At 39.4% G+C, this 13493-nt stretch overlaps 1 protein-coding gene across 4 annotated transcripts in view; it reads left to right on the top strand.

The window, feature by feature from the left end:
• The window catches only part of LOC117402749 (utrophin-like), a 251345-nt gene that overhangs the window by 20554 nt on the left and 217298 nt on the right, over positions 1-13493 (top strand). The gene's annotated exons all lie outside the window — the stretch shown is intronic.

Genomic DNA, 13493 nt, shown 5'->3' with positions numbered 1-13493 from the left:
GTATACAGGTGGAACTTGACCTCGACCTGCCCTCCGCTCTCCTCCCCAGCCCTGGCTCTCCTCTGTGTACTGAACTGCGCTCAGCTGAAAAGAAATAGAAGAAAACCAATCTCCCTGCTGCCTTGGATCTCTCTTTCTCGCTCCTCTGCCAAACGCTCCTACTTCCACTCTATCATTCAGTCTTCCACTAACAATCCCAATAAACTTTTCTCTAACTTCTCCTCCCTCCTTAGCCCCCCCACCCTTTCCACCTTCCTCTCTCGGCTGATGACTTTAGCTCCTTCTTCTCCAAAGTCAGACAGCTGCAAACTCTTCACTACCTCTCCTCCTTCCCCACCCATCCCCTGTCATCTGCTCACACACTCCCCATCACCCTCTGCAACCCTTACTATTTTACCCTCCTCTTCCTTCTCGCCCGTCTCTGACCCTGATTTTTGCTCCCTGCTCCAGAGCCCTAAACCCACCACATGTACTCTAGACCTCCTCCCAACTCACCTTTTGCAGGCTGCTGACCCTGCTCTACTCCACTCCCTTCATCTCCCCTCTTCTCAACACCTTTTTGCTCTGTGGCTGTTTCCCCTCTGCCTTCAAACAGGCGTGCATCCCCATCTTAAAAAAAATGTCCCTTGATCCCTCATCCCTCCAGAACTACCATCCTGTCTCCCTTCTATTGTTCCTTTCTAAAACCCTTGAGCGAGCGGTACATCTCCAGCTCTCTGCCTTCCTGTCAACACATTCTCTGCTCGACCCCCTCCAATCTGGTTTTTGTCCAACACACTCCACTGAAACTGCTCTTTTCTGTCACTAACTCTGTACTCTTTGCCCATGCCGTCTCCTTCTCCTCTGTCCTAATTCTCCTCGACACACTCTTTTCTCCTATCCTCCCTTGCTGACCTGGGACTCTCCGGCACTAATCTTGACTGGTTCTCCTCCTACGTCTCCAATCGCATATACTGGATGTCTTGGCGTGGCTCACCTTCTGCCTCTTGCTCTCTTTTGACAGGTGTCCCCCAAGGCTTGGAACTGGGACCCCTCCTGTTTTTTCTCTACACCCGCTCCCTTGGTCCCCTCATCTCCTCCCATAGCGTCTCATATCATCTCTATGCTGATGATACCCAGATCTTCACCTTTCCCCCCCCTCTGACCCTGACGTTTCCTTCCGTATCTTGACCTGCCTCTCGGCCATCTCCTCCAGGATGCACTCGCATCATCTCAAACTCAACCTCTAAGTCAGAAAATGTCAGGACAAGCTGGACAGTGGATCTTTACTGTTTGTCCTGTGTTGCTCCAAGCTGTTGCTTTACAATCTCTGTGAATTACAGCTGGATATTTTGGCCTTCATAGTGGAGAATTTTTGAGATCTCCTGATAAAGAAAAAATAATTCTGATGTCCAGTTGCAGTGGCGAGGACACAAAATCATGATCTTTCAGGATCTATAGTGGGAGCTTGCAAAAAAAAAGGAGAACGTTTGAAGCACAGAGGCTTTGCAGAGAAAGGAACATTAAATATGCTACTCTCCACCCAGCAATATTAAAGACCACAACAGAAAGAGAGACTACTATTCACAGATGCAGAGGAAACCAAAGAATATGAAAGAACAGGGCAACTCAGGGACAGGCTGGAGATGACACTGCAACTGCATGTCGCAGAAACATGTTAAAAAAGAATAAAAGAGCGATAAGTCACAAATAAGATAACATTAAGGTGTAGATGTACTAAAGTGTTGCGTCTGTCGCAGTCGTTGCAAACCACATGCAAACCAGTCGGAAGTGTAGCGTGAAGTGTACAAAACAAACGCAACTCTGTTAGCATCATTTTAACGAATGCTTTGCAGCCGCATTTGTTATTTGCGCTTTAGCCTTTAAATGATTATGTAATTCTGGCCGTTCCTGCAGAAATTCGCAAAAACAGGGTGGCGATAGTGCAAATGAGGGATCAAAAATATTGTCACGAGATGTACTGTGGGCAATTGGGACACTTACAATTGAAAGCATGTTTTAAACAGTCGCAATTGTGGCTGGCATTTCCCAGTCTGCTTTTTCTCGTGTGTTGCCAGTTGTGCTCAATGTACCTAATTTTCACTAAAGTCGGTATACTTAGAAGCCTTTAAAACAAATTTCTATGACATTTCTGGTTTCTCCAACATGTTGGGAGCAATAGACTGCACACATAGACCTCCTCCCAACTCAGAATAACGCCTCCAGCTTATTCTAAGCATCTGTATAGGACCGTGATCTAGGTTAATTTTAGTTTAAATTTAAAATAATTTATGTGCATTGTAGACCAAAATACAGCAGCAGTTTGCATTCAACTTTATTTTGGTCGTCTGGGCATTTAACAAAAAAAAATCCCAAGCAGTAGAGGGTTTGAGAGATTTCTTTCAATACAGCTTACGCTATACAACGCTTTGCTGTCGAGATGATGAATGAAGAAATTAAAGATTTGCTAACACGAGCTGGAGGGGGGAGGGGCGGACGGTGCTCAGTTTTCGAAATTAAAATTTAGTGTTTGCGTATATTTTGTATGTTTCAAACATAGTCTACCATAGCACTTCTCTTACACTGTACACTAGTTATTCAATACATATTTTACTGAAGCAAATGTTAAGCTTTGACATACTATACCCTGCTCCATACACAGCAGTGGCGCCATATAGAGTTGTTACGTATAACGATTTGATAGTGGGTTTTAATACTTTTGTTTAAGTAATATGCATTATACAAATCAAAAGATCACATTTTGTATGCAAGTGATATTTAATGTGCGATTTTTATAGTATTCAAACATTGTCAAACAGTTTCTGTTAAGAGGGGAAAGAAAAACCCCAAAAAACATACAGTGCGTGAATGCTGCCTGACGAACCTTCGAATTCCTGACTATTGAACGAGCCTTCGAACACAGCCCTACCAAGGTTCAACACAATACATGCTTTTAAAGCATGTGTAAGGGGTGAGTTTATTAAAATGACATCCGCAAATAATAAAAATACTTAGAAAAGGTATGTAAACTTCAGAGAAATTAAGGAATTAGATACAGCATATGGAAGTAATCCTTCTGCAGAAAAACTTCATAAAATGACAAAAGCAAAATTTGAGATTCAATTTATAATAAATAAGCAGACTATGCGCTATACATATTAAAACAAACACATTACGAATTGGGGGTGGGGAACAAGCAAACTACTAGTACTCCAATTTAAAAATCTAGAAATTAACTCCAGCATTCCAGCAACTGAAGAGACTGGACAGCTACATACAGACACCAAGTCTATTAATAGCACTTTTAAAGAATAATACCATAAATTATATCGATCCAAATCAAAAGCAGGATTATAATTTTTTTTCCCAGGTTGAATTAACAAAATTAAATGTGGAATAAAGAGATTTTTTAACAAAAAATAACTGAAGGGGAGATTAGAGGCAATAAAATCAATGTCAACAGAGAAGGCGCCAGTGGACCACGGCTAGCCCTCACCTAAATTACAAGGTCCAGGTAGTCAAGGGGGTCTTAAATTAGCAAACTCGAAATGTTATCATTTTGCCTTCTGTGGACAGGATGACATCACTGTTCAGGCTATAGTAACCAGGAAGGTGACTCAGGAGACTCAGAGGCAGAGAATGCAGGTTTGTAAACGGTAGGGAGCATATTCAATTATAAACAAACCAAAATATACTCTAAACAAAACACATTTAACAAAACAAAAGGCACAAGGACCAAGACAAAAGGTTATTCAAAACACTCACAAACGTAAACAAACACAGACGTAAATACAGTACAGCACAGAACACAAAACACATACCTTCACCAACATTAATTCTCCCTTAACACCTGTGAACACCTTATTTATACACCTGTGGCAGGAGCCTTATTTAATCACTTATTCAATTCACGGCTCCAGCCACATTCCCACGTGTTTTATGCAGGGAGGATTTTAAATCTCTCCCTACCACCCAATAATCCAACACACCCCTGCCACACTGCCATATACCTCCCCACTATGTGTGCAGCACACATGGCTGCCATCGGCCACCTTCCCCCCGCCTCCGCCCCCCCCCCCCCCCCCCAAAACACAACCCCCCCTCCCCTCATGTCCATCTTTCCCCATGTGCGGTGGATTGGTGATTGGGGCTGTGGTGGAGGTCTCCTCACCTCCTCTTTCTTCTGCCGGGGTGTCCTCACCGCTGACAGCAGGGCAAGGTATTCCGTCAGCGAAACTGCTGCTAGGGGCAATGCTGGCAGCGATTAATGCTGACAGTGGGTTGGCACACTCTGGCAGCCAAAATGCTGGTTCCTCTGGACGTGCAGCCAGCAGTGGCAACTAGTGTTCCGTGGTATATCGATACCTACGGTATATCATGGTACCAAAATCGTACGATACCTAATATTGGGGTAAAAAAAAAGATTGAACTATCGCGATTTTTCGATACCGTTTTTTTGTGAGCTTTTAAAACAAAACTCTGCAACTGTGTGCTTTAAAAACAATATGAACTAAACATACTCATTTCCGCTTAGCGGAAGTGACCAACTACCCTGCGCGCTCTGGGAAAATTCAATTACTGCAGCAGTCATAGCTAATGCCAGAGAGAAGCTTGATGTGGAATTATTGTGGATTTCAGCCAGATGACAACAGCAATCTGGTTGAACGCGGACAGTCAAAACGTCAAGTGTTTTAAAGAGGAAATGCCACCAATTTATTGAAACATCTTTAAGATATCCATCCCAATCTCTTTGCCAAAGTTTACTTTTACTGTACGTTCTTCTGGTCTTTTAGTTTAGATAAGTGAATCCCAGTGCATATTAAAAAGTCACAGCAAAGATAACAGGATTGCCCTAGAAACTGATAAAAAGGGAGTTCATTGATGCATGTTTATTTCGTCATTACAATGCATTTGCAAGAAGCTGCAAAAATAGAATGTCATTAAAACTCTACCACATGTCAAAAAGGCTAGTAATGTTTTTATATTAACATGTATTATTTTGTGTTAATACAGATTTTATGTGCATGTAATGTGATAGCTGTGAAAATCCTGTGTTTTGAATTGCATGCATGAGTGGTGGACCAGAATGAATACTTCATTGCCAGCATGTCAGTTTCCCTAACAGGATTAATGTGACGCTTCACCTGCAGAGGAAAGCACAGGACCTATAAAGCTTCCGAGTCACACTGCAAAAGTCTACCAATGCAGACGGCTACAGATTCAGCACGAAAGCAATAAAAAGTACTTTTAGTTTATTACAGTAGCCAGAGTTGTTGTCTTTTTTGTCTAATTTACTTTCTTTGCAAGATTCTTAACAACCAAACAAGCATGATGGGCCGAATGGCCTATTTAAGATGCACTGGGGCGTTGTTTTGACGGAGACATTTGGCTTGAAAATGCTTAAAACAGAATTGTGTTCTAATAGCACGCAAGAGGACGGCATCTACCTTAGTGGCCTGTTTGTTTTAGAAATGTAGCATTAAATACAATGCTTAACTTTGTTTTTTTCACTATTGAATTGCGAATGCTAGCAGCGGTTTTTATTAAATTTATTTGGAAGTGGTGATTTTTGAAAAAGTTTTACAAAACAAACAAATATCTCAGTCTTTCCTGAGTACAATCTTCATTTGTGTGATTTATGGTACGTTAATACATTGTGTGTGGGGTGTAGGTAAGATGTGATTTTTGAATTTCCTCATGTACAGTATTGTAAATATTAGACAGCAGCTGCTCTGGTCAATACTGTTGCAACAGTCTGTCTGACAAAGCATCAGGCTTTTTGACATGGAGCCTATCAGCTTTCCAAGAATGCAGACTGCCTTTGATAAAGCACCATTAAAGGTTCATGTTTTTCTTTTTTTTTTTTTTTAATGAATTTAGTCGTCGCCAATTATTTTACCCTGGTTTTCACTCCAGTTTAGCATGCCCAATTATGATCTGTATCCTCAGCTCACCGCTCGCAACCCCACCGGGAAACGGAGGCTGGAACACGCATCCTCCGAAACGTGCACCTGCCAAGCCGTAATTTTTCGCACTGCAGATCCACAGCAATGCCACCAGACCTATAGTGCCGGAGGACAACACAGATCTGGCGGCTCCACTGCAGAGCCACAGACGCCCTATCGGCCACAGGGGTCGCTGATGCCCGGTGAGCCGTGGATTTCCCTGCCGACCTAAGCCCCCCCTACCTGGGCAGCGCTCAGCCAATTGTGCGCCGTCCCTAGGAACTCCCAGTCACGGTCGGCTGTGACATAGCCTGGATTCGAACCTGCGATCTCCAGGCTATAGGGCACATCCTGCACTCCGTGCGGAGCGCCTTTACTGGATGCGCCACTCGGGAGCCAAAAGGTTCATGTTCTTTAATAAATTGCTGTCTTCAGTAAGAGTGCATGTTGACATATAAATTGTACTTTAACTTGGAGGTCCATTTCATTCGTAGCATTTTATACAGAGTGGCTACTTTATCCTTATTCTGCTCATTGTTTAATTAATTAATTAAATTAATTAATTAATTAAGTAGGCCTGTGTGCTTTCACAGATTTCATTGTCAAAAACCCGAAACATTTTAGCAAGCATAGCGGTCATTTAGAGTACTGTACCTCCCTTTTAAAAATTATTTTTTAATAATGCATCCATTAACTAATTCAACCCTAATGACCTGTGTCTAAGAAAATTGTGTTTACAGTATGTGCCCTTTCTTTAAATGTTTCCTTATAGTGTAAGACATCTGAAACTAGTTAACCCAATGGTAGTTTTTTTTCTGAAAAGTTACTTCCTGCTTAGAGTTAAACATTTTAAATTGAGACTAATGCAGTTAAAGATCCTCTTTGAGTTTCCAGACAAAGATAGTGTAACAAAGAACTTACCCAGAAAGTCATTAAGATTTTAGACTGGTCATTGTCAAGCAGGTGAGCTCATTAAGGCATGACCTTGAGTGACCCATCGATTTCAGTACTTTTACACATGTTTAGGAAGTGATATGTGACCTCTGATTTTGATTCAGCTGATTTAACACCTGTTCAAATCCTTATTTATTATTATTTTTTTGTACATTATTTAATTGTGGGTGTAGGGCCGTGAAGAGATGGGACAATCCTTGTCTGGCTCCTTTCTTAAATCTAAACTAAGCAACATGGCTCCTACGTTGCTACTTCACCACACACATTGAGTGCCAGGTTACAGTACATTGAAAACCAGGGCCAGCCACACCAGACTGAAAGCTGCATAAGTATCTGAGAGAGGGCTCTGCTTTTTTTTTACTCTCTTAAAACCAACATCCTGCACATGTAAAATAGAACTGTAGAAATTGTTTTTTTTTTCCTGAGCAGTTTCTCTCTTGTGGTACTGCAGAATCAATTGGAAATGCGTATTTTATAGTATTTTACTGTACAAGACTTCTAACTCAATTTGTGATGTACAGTATGGGTTATTTAATAAAGTTCAGAGCCTGAGGATGATATTCATGTACTAATGTTCATCATATGTACTCTGTAGTACATGAAAAGCAAGTTTGTCTCTGATCCCAGTCATGCACAACTGGACATACTATAGTTTATTTTTATTTAGTAAATGTACTGCTTTAGTTGAGAACTTTAATCGTTGGCTTAAAGCCAACATCTACAGTACAGGTACAGTTGTACTTGGAGTGTATGATTGTTAGGGCTGCGTTTAAAAGGCTAGTTCACTAGCCAGGAATTCGAAAGTAGTTTGAAACCTTCGAAGGTTCGTCAGGTGTCTTTTTTTTCTTTTTTTGGGGGGTGGGGTTCTCTCTCATTCTCCGTTAACAGAAACAGTTTGACAAAGTGTGAATACTATAAATCAAATCACACATTAAACATCACTTACATGCAAAAATTGGATCTTTGGATATCTATAATGCATATTATGTAAACAAAAGTTGTTTTATTAAAATCCACTACCAAATTCTTGTGTAGCAACTCTGTATGGCGCTGCTGCCGTGTACGGAGCAGGGTATAGTATCCAAAGCACTGAGGGGATACCTATAGCGGTTGTATTGCTTCAGTAAAATATGTACTGAATACCTAGCGTACAAGACCACGTAAGAGAAGTGCTATGGTAGAATATTTTTGAAACATACAAAAATATACGCTAACACTAATAATTTATACTATAAATAATTTTAATTTCAAAAACTGAGCACCGTCCGCCCCTCCCCCTCCATCACGTTTTATCCAGAGGCAAACCTTTCATTTCTTTATTCGCCACCTCGACAGCAAAGCATTGTATAGCGTAAGCAGTATTGAAAGAAATGTCTTGAAACCCCTCTGCTGTTTAGGATTTTTTTGTTAAATGCCCAGACGACCAAAAAAAAAGTTGAATGCAAACTGTGCAAGCGACTCGTATCATGGAGGCATAACCAATCTCTGGGGTCACTTGACAAGCATACGCTCTTTTATTATTATTATTATTATTATTATTATTATTATTATTATTATTATTATTATTATATTTTTTTTTTTAAATTATTTTTAGTAGTAGTAAAATGTGACACTGCTTGGAACGGTGACTGTTAAATAGCTTTGTTTTGCCTAAGTCCGCTGCATTTGGTGCTGGTGCAATGCAAGCTTACTGTATATATTGCAAGCAGCATCAATTACGTGTAAATAAATGTGTATTTTTATTTTTATTTAAATTTATAAAAACATGATTACTGTTCTATATAACACAGTGGTGCACAACTCTGGTCCTGGAAGACCGGTGTCCCTGCAGGTTTTTATTCCAGTTGGACCTTATTAGAAGCTTAATTGGTCCAATTAACTAATTTAGGGTATGGTTAGAACAAAAACCAAGAGGGACACCAGCCCTCCATGACCACTGATGTAACGTATTTTTAAACTACATGTGTGTTTTATTGCATTTACATGGATTGCCTGTAAAATAGGATTTTCAAGCAAGTATAAACAAGTAGCTATGGTGACGTCACACCAGTAAATTATGCAAATTAGTACCACTGAAGGTTCGAACCTTCCTTAGGTAATGTGTTCTGAACCTTCGAAGGTCAAAATGTACCCTTCATTGCAGCCCTAATGACTGTTGTACATTGTTTTAATAAAATCATCGCTAAAGAGTTTTACAAGCACAGGTCATCAACCACACTTGGCAACTTATGTTTAACAATAGGCTGTACAGCATTAATGAAGAGACATCTCCTCATGAGCACAGAAAAGGTTAACAAATGTAGGATCTTGGTTTTGGATTTTATTTGATAATGGCACAGTCAGTTCACCCATGCTGTGTGGGCTCTGTACTGATCATTTCTAAGTTATCTCTCTTTTGAAATCTGAATGTGCTCAGAAACCAGTATGCACAGTATACGCTATTGGTGCTGAGCATGTACTTTATGGCATACTAATAAACATTTAAAGTACTGCATTAAGAATACATCTAAATAAGGAAAAATGAGTGGTCAATAATGTACAGACCTCAATGCCAGTGCCAACAGTTCTGTGCTCAGATCAGTTAACAAGAAATCGTCCCACGCTGGACAGCCCACTTAGATCGTTTTGCTTGCTGAAAAGTCTCTTTTACAGTACAGCAGGTTTATTTTGGTACTGTTGCTGAATAAAAGGCTGATTGGGAAGAATTAATACGAATTTTAAACTGAAGACTTTCAAGTTAATTAAATAAGGATGGCAAAACAGTTTCTTCGACTCAGAGGTAAGCTTTTATTTTTGTAGTTTCTCGAGTAGCCAGCTGTTCAGCATTAAACGGCTGGTTTTATCAATAAAGTGTTGGGGTGTCTATTTCCTTGACTGTATTCTGTCTTGATTTACTGCTGCTGAAAGCATGGGTCTCAGCTGCATCATTGACACTCATCACTGATGTTTTTATTTCAGGAATAGGTGCCTACATTACTACTGTACAACAATACTTACAGCAAATTTCACACATTTGAAGAAAAAGCACACTTTTTTTTGTGTTCATATTAGTTTGTTACTATACATGTACAGTATACCCTCTAAGGTCGGAATGCAAGAAAGTGATTCCTGCTCAGCTGTCATTAGTGAGGGTCAAGGATTTTTAGAAGATTGTAGAGCCGTTATTTTACAGTATTGAACATTTAGGCTGTTTTAATGCAATTTTCTTGTGGTGTTGCCGTTTGTGGATGTAACTTACACAATTTGTGCAAATATTTTAGTTCTAACTTGCGGTGGTTAGTGTAATCAAGTATTGTTTTTCAGAGAGCACCTATTAAAGCTAAAGTACAAAACAGATTAGAGCCTGCAGAAGTCTTAAATACAGTATTACAGAATCTGAATCTATGTTGGTCTTGTGTCTAAAGTAAAGAGCAGAGAGTCTGGATATTGTGGATTGGACTCCAGCTTAACGGACGACTCACTCTTTGACTGGAGTTGCTTGAGCTATTTGTGCTTCTGTCCTTTCTGCCTTTTTAACTGTATGGATACGGGAACCTAAATGCAAGCTAGATGCACTTTTCATGTACAGTGGATTGCTCTGGTAAAATATTTTTCAAATACTTAAAGTACTGTAATTTAGAATATATAGGAACCCTATACAATTATTCTGCAATGTGTAATATAATTAAATGGCAACAAACCTGATGTGTCAAACTTTTTACAGTATGCACTGTAATACGCGCCTGTTAACAGTAATTTACTTTAGGCATTGTCACCCTGCAAATGCCTCTGCTACAGTAATATCATAACCCATATTTACATAGTAATGCATGTTTACACAGAGCTATACAGTTCAGTTCAATAGAAATCCCTTAGTTAATATATTAATTATGATATCAAATAACCAGTACAATACAGAACTACATACTGTGGGCCTGCTACCTGTAATAGAATGTTTTTGTCATTTGCAGTCCTTTATGAAGATTGCATTCAGAATATTTGTTGCCAAATCTAAAGGATATTGTACAGTACACCCTCGCTATAACGCCCTTCATTATAACTAACCTTCGGCTATAACGAGCCTGGCCCCCCGGACATCCCGGCCTGTACACACTGGGTGCACCTCCGCAGTCAAGTCAGCTGTTGTCTTAAGAAGCGCGCTGGGTAACTGCCTCCGAAACGAAAATCATTTTATGTTGCAACAAAGCTGGAAACGATCGCTTTGAAAAAAAAAGGCATAATGGAGGCGTATCTCTCGTGAATCTGATTAACTTTTGTTGTCGGGTTGATTTGGAATAAAAGCTCAATTTAGGTTCTTGCATGTTGGATTAAGATTTGGTGCACTTTAAAATGATTCATGTCAGATTTGATTTTGAATAAAACTTTAGCTTCAATTCGGTATTTTTGCTTTTTGTACTGCGTTTTTAGTTATTTAACGAATAGGATAAAGCAAAGGCAGAATACTGCATACATGAAAACAGGTACATGTAATTGTACTTTTATTCACAATCTCATCTCATTAACTTACTCCAACAGCTTATCGTTCATTTATCGTTCGAACAAAAGGCTTGGACCCCAACAGGTTCGTTATAGCGAGGGTGTACTGTACTATTCAAATTAAACAGATTTGTATATTTAATTTTTTTGCAAATGTGCAGGAATACAACTTGTATGCACACTATGTCAAATAGGCTCAGTTACTGGACAAAACAGTGTTTTGTTTAGTTCACATGACTAAGCCAGAAGCAGATCTGTTGTCCGGCAGAAAGAAAACTGTTTGCTGACACTATTCATCATTGTATGTGCAGTGAACTATATGAAGAGGCTTCTGGGATTTTCTTTCCTGACATAATTGCGTCTTCCTGTTAATTTTCCACATTACAGCCTCTGTTTTCCTTTAAGTGAGAAGGAGAATCCCCGAGAGGAGACAGTGTTTGTTTTCCCCGACATCATTAGTTTGACTGCTGGGCCCTTTATTTATCAGATGGGCTCGCATTGTGACATTTGTTTTTCTGCTTCATTTACCATATAAATACTATTGTGTGCAATTTCCCCAACCTTACTGTACAGTAGATTTGTTGATTGAAGGGGAAGAGGCTGTTGAAGTTAATTAAGGAATCAAAATCTGTTTAACCATGCAATATACTGTACTGGATTAAGATGCTGTACTGTATACAGTATGACACACCTTAAAAAAACAAACATGAGCTCATAAAAGGATCTGAAATGACCACTGGTGTTCTACAATTTACTTCATGACATTGCAATTGCAAGTTAATTTAAGGCAGTAGGTCCACTGGAATATACAGTTCTAGTGTGTTCTAGAAAGGATGTTAACTGAGGACTTTATACTGAATTGAGCTCCTAAACCCAGTGCAATGTTATTTTTTAGTTTGAAAATTGAAAGGGTTGTTTCTTTTCTACACTGTAGGGAGCTACTGTACAGTATTTAGAGAGGGGTGTATTTAGAGAGGGTGTGGGTGATTTCACTGATTACACAGGAGTCAGATCAACATTCACCTGTAGCAAACTGCTACTGTAGATTTTCACTTGATCAGCATCACTTACAATGAGGATTCACTTTTATGAAAAGCATACATTATTAACAGCTTGATAAAATTCTGCAATTCTATGTTAGAGTAGTCGTTTTGTGATTTTACTGTCTCCCCCACTGTTTCTCTTCTCTATTTATAGAAACATCTGGCATTCCTTTTAAGGAAATAAAAACCCAGTGATTTTAGTATTGGTTACAGTAGATTCATGATTTTAAACCATTTTTGTAAGCTAATTTCTCTCCCAAGTTGATGGGTACTGTGTATTTTTGTATTTATTAAAATATTACTTACAATACTGTAAGTGGCAGTGCAGTTTCTGTTTGGTAGATTACCACCGTTTTGACACTCTGTATGACTAAGTGGGTGACCCCTGAAACTTTGCATTGAATTTGTAACTGAAATGTGCAGCCTAAATACTGTAAACCCTTACATGTGCCAAAGTATTTAATTATTGGATTGCACATTTCTCCAAAAAGTTTGCCAAAAGTACACTTGAGCTGGGGTGTACTGTATAATGTTAAACTGTTACCATACAGTAAATTGTCATTCTGCACTATTTCTATACTTATTTTTTTTAAATGGCCTTGGACCTTCTGTCACAACACCATTAATTTTCATCATCATGACAAGCATCTAATATTGCACTAATGCTCCTTTACAATAGCAAGCATTCCTAGACATTGCTTTGCTTGTTCGGCACTGTGCTGTGCTGTGGCCAATACCTCCCTTGATTCCATCATTCCAGCATAACTCAACAGCAGAAAACCAAGCCTAAAGCTGCTATTTGTAACCTTTGACCTAGAAGTTTGCATGCCAGATTGACATTGGAAGTGGCCCAGGAAACATTCCTGGTGCTTCCCTACATAAAACAAAACAATACAACTTTCTTTTCTGCTGTAAGCCATGGGATATTGGTATCCCATTATTTGGATACGGTAGAGATTAATGGTAGATGTAGCCAACTTTAATGAGATTGTACAACAGATAGGCCCTTTTACTGTACTTTTAATTACAACAAATGCACTATTCTGAAGGCAATCCTATTTTTTTAATTTCTGTGTTGCTTCCTGAGGTAAGAGGT

The sequence above is a fragment of the Acipenser ruthenus genome, chromosome 5, assembly GCF_902713425.1.
Source record: "Acipenser ruthenus chromosome 5, fAciRut3.2 maternal haplotype, whole genome shotgun sequence".
NCBI classification, from domain to species: Eukaryota; Metazoa; Chordata; class Actinopteri; order Acipenseriformes; family Acipenseridae; genus Acipenser; species Acipenser ruthenus.
Note: the sequence above shows the minus strand (reverse complement) of the source record. Positions and strands in the feature narration are given on the sequence as shown.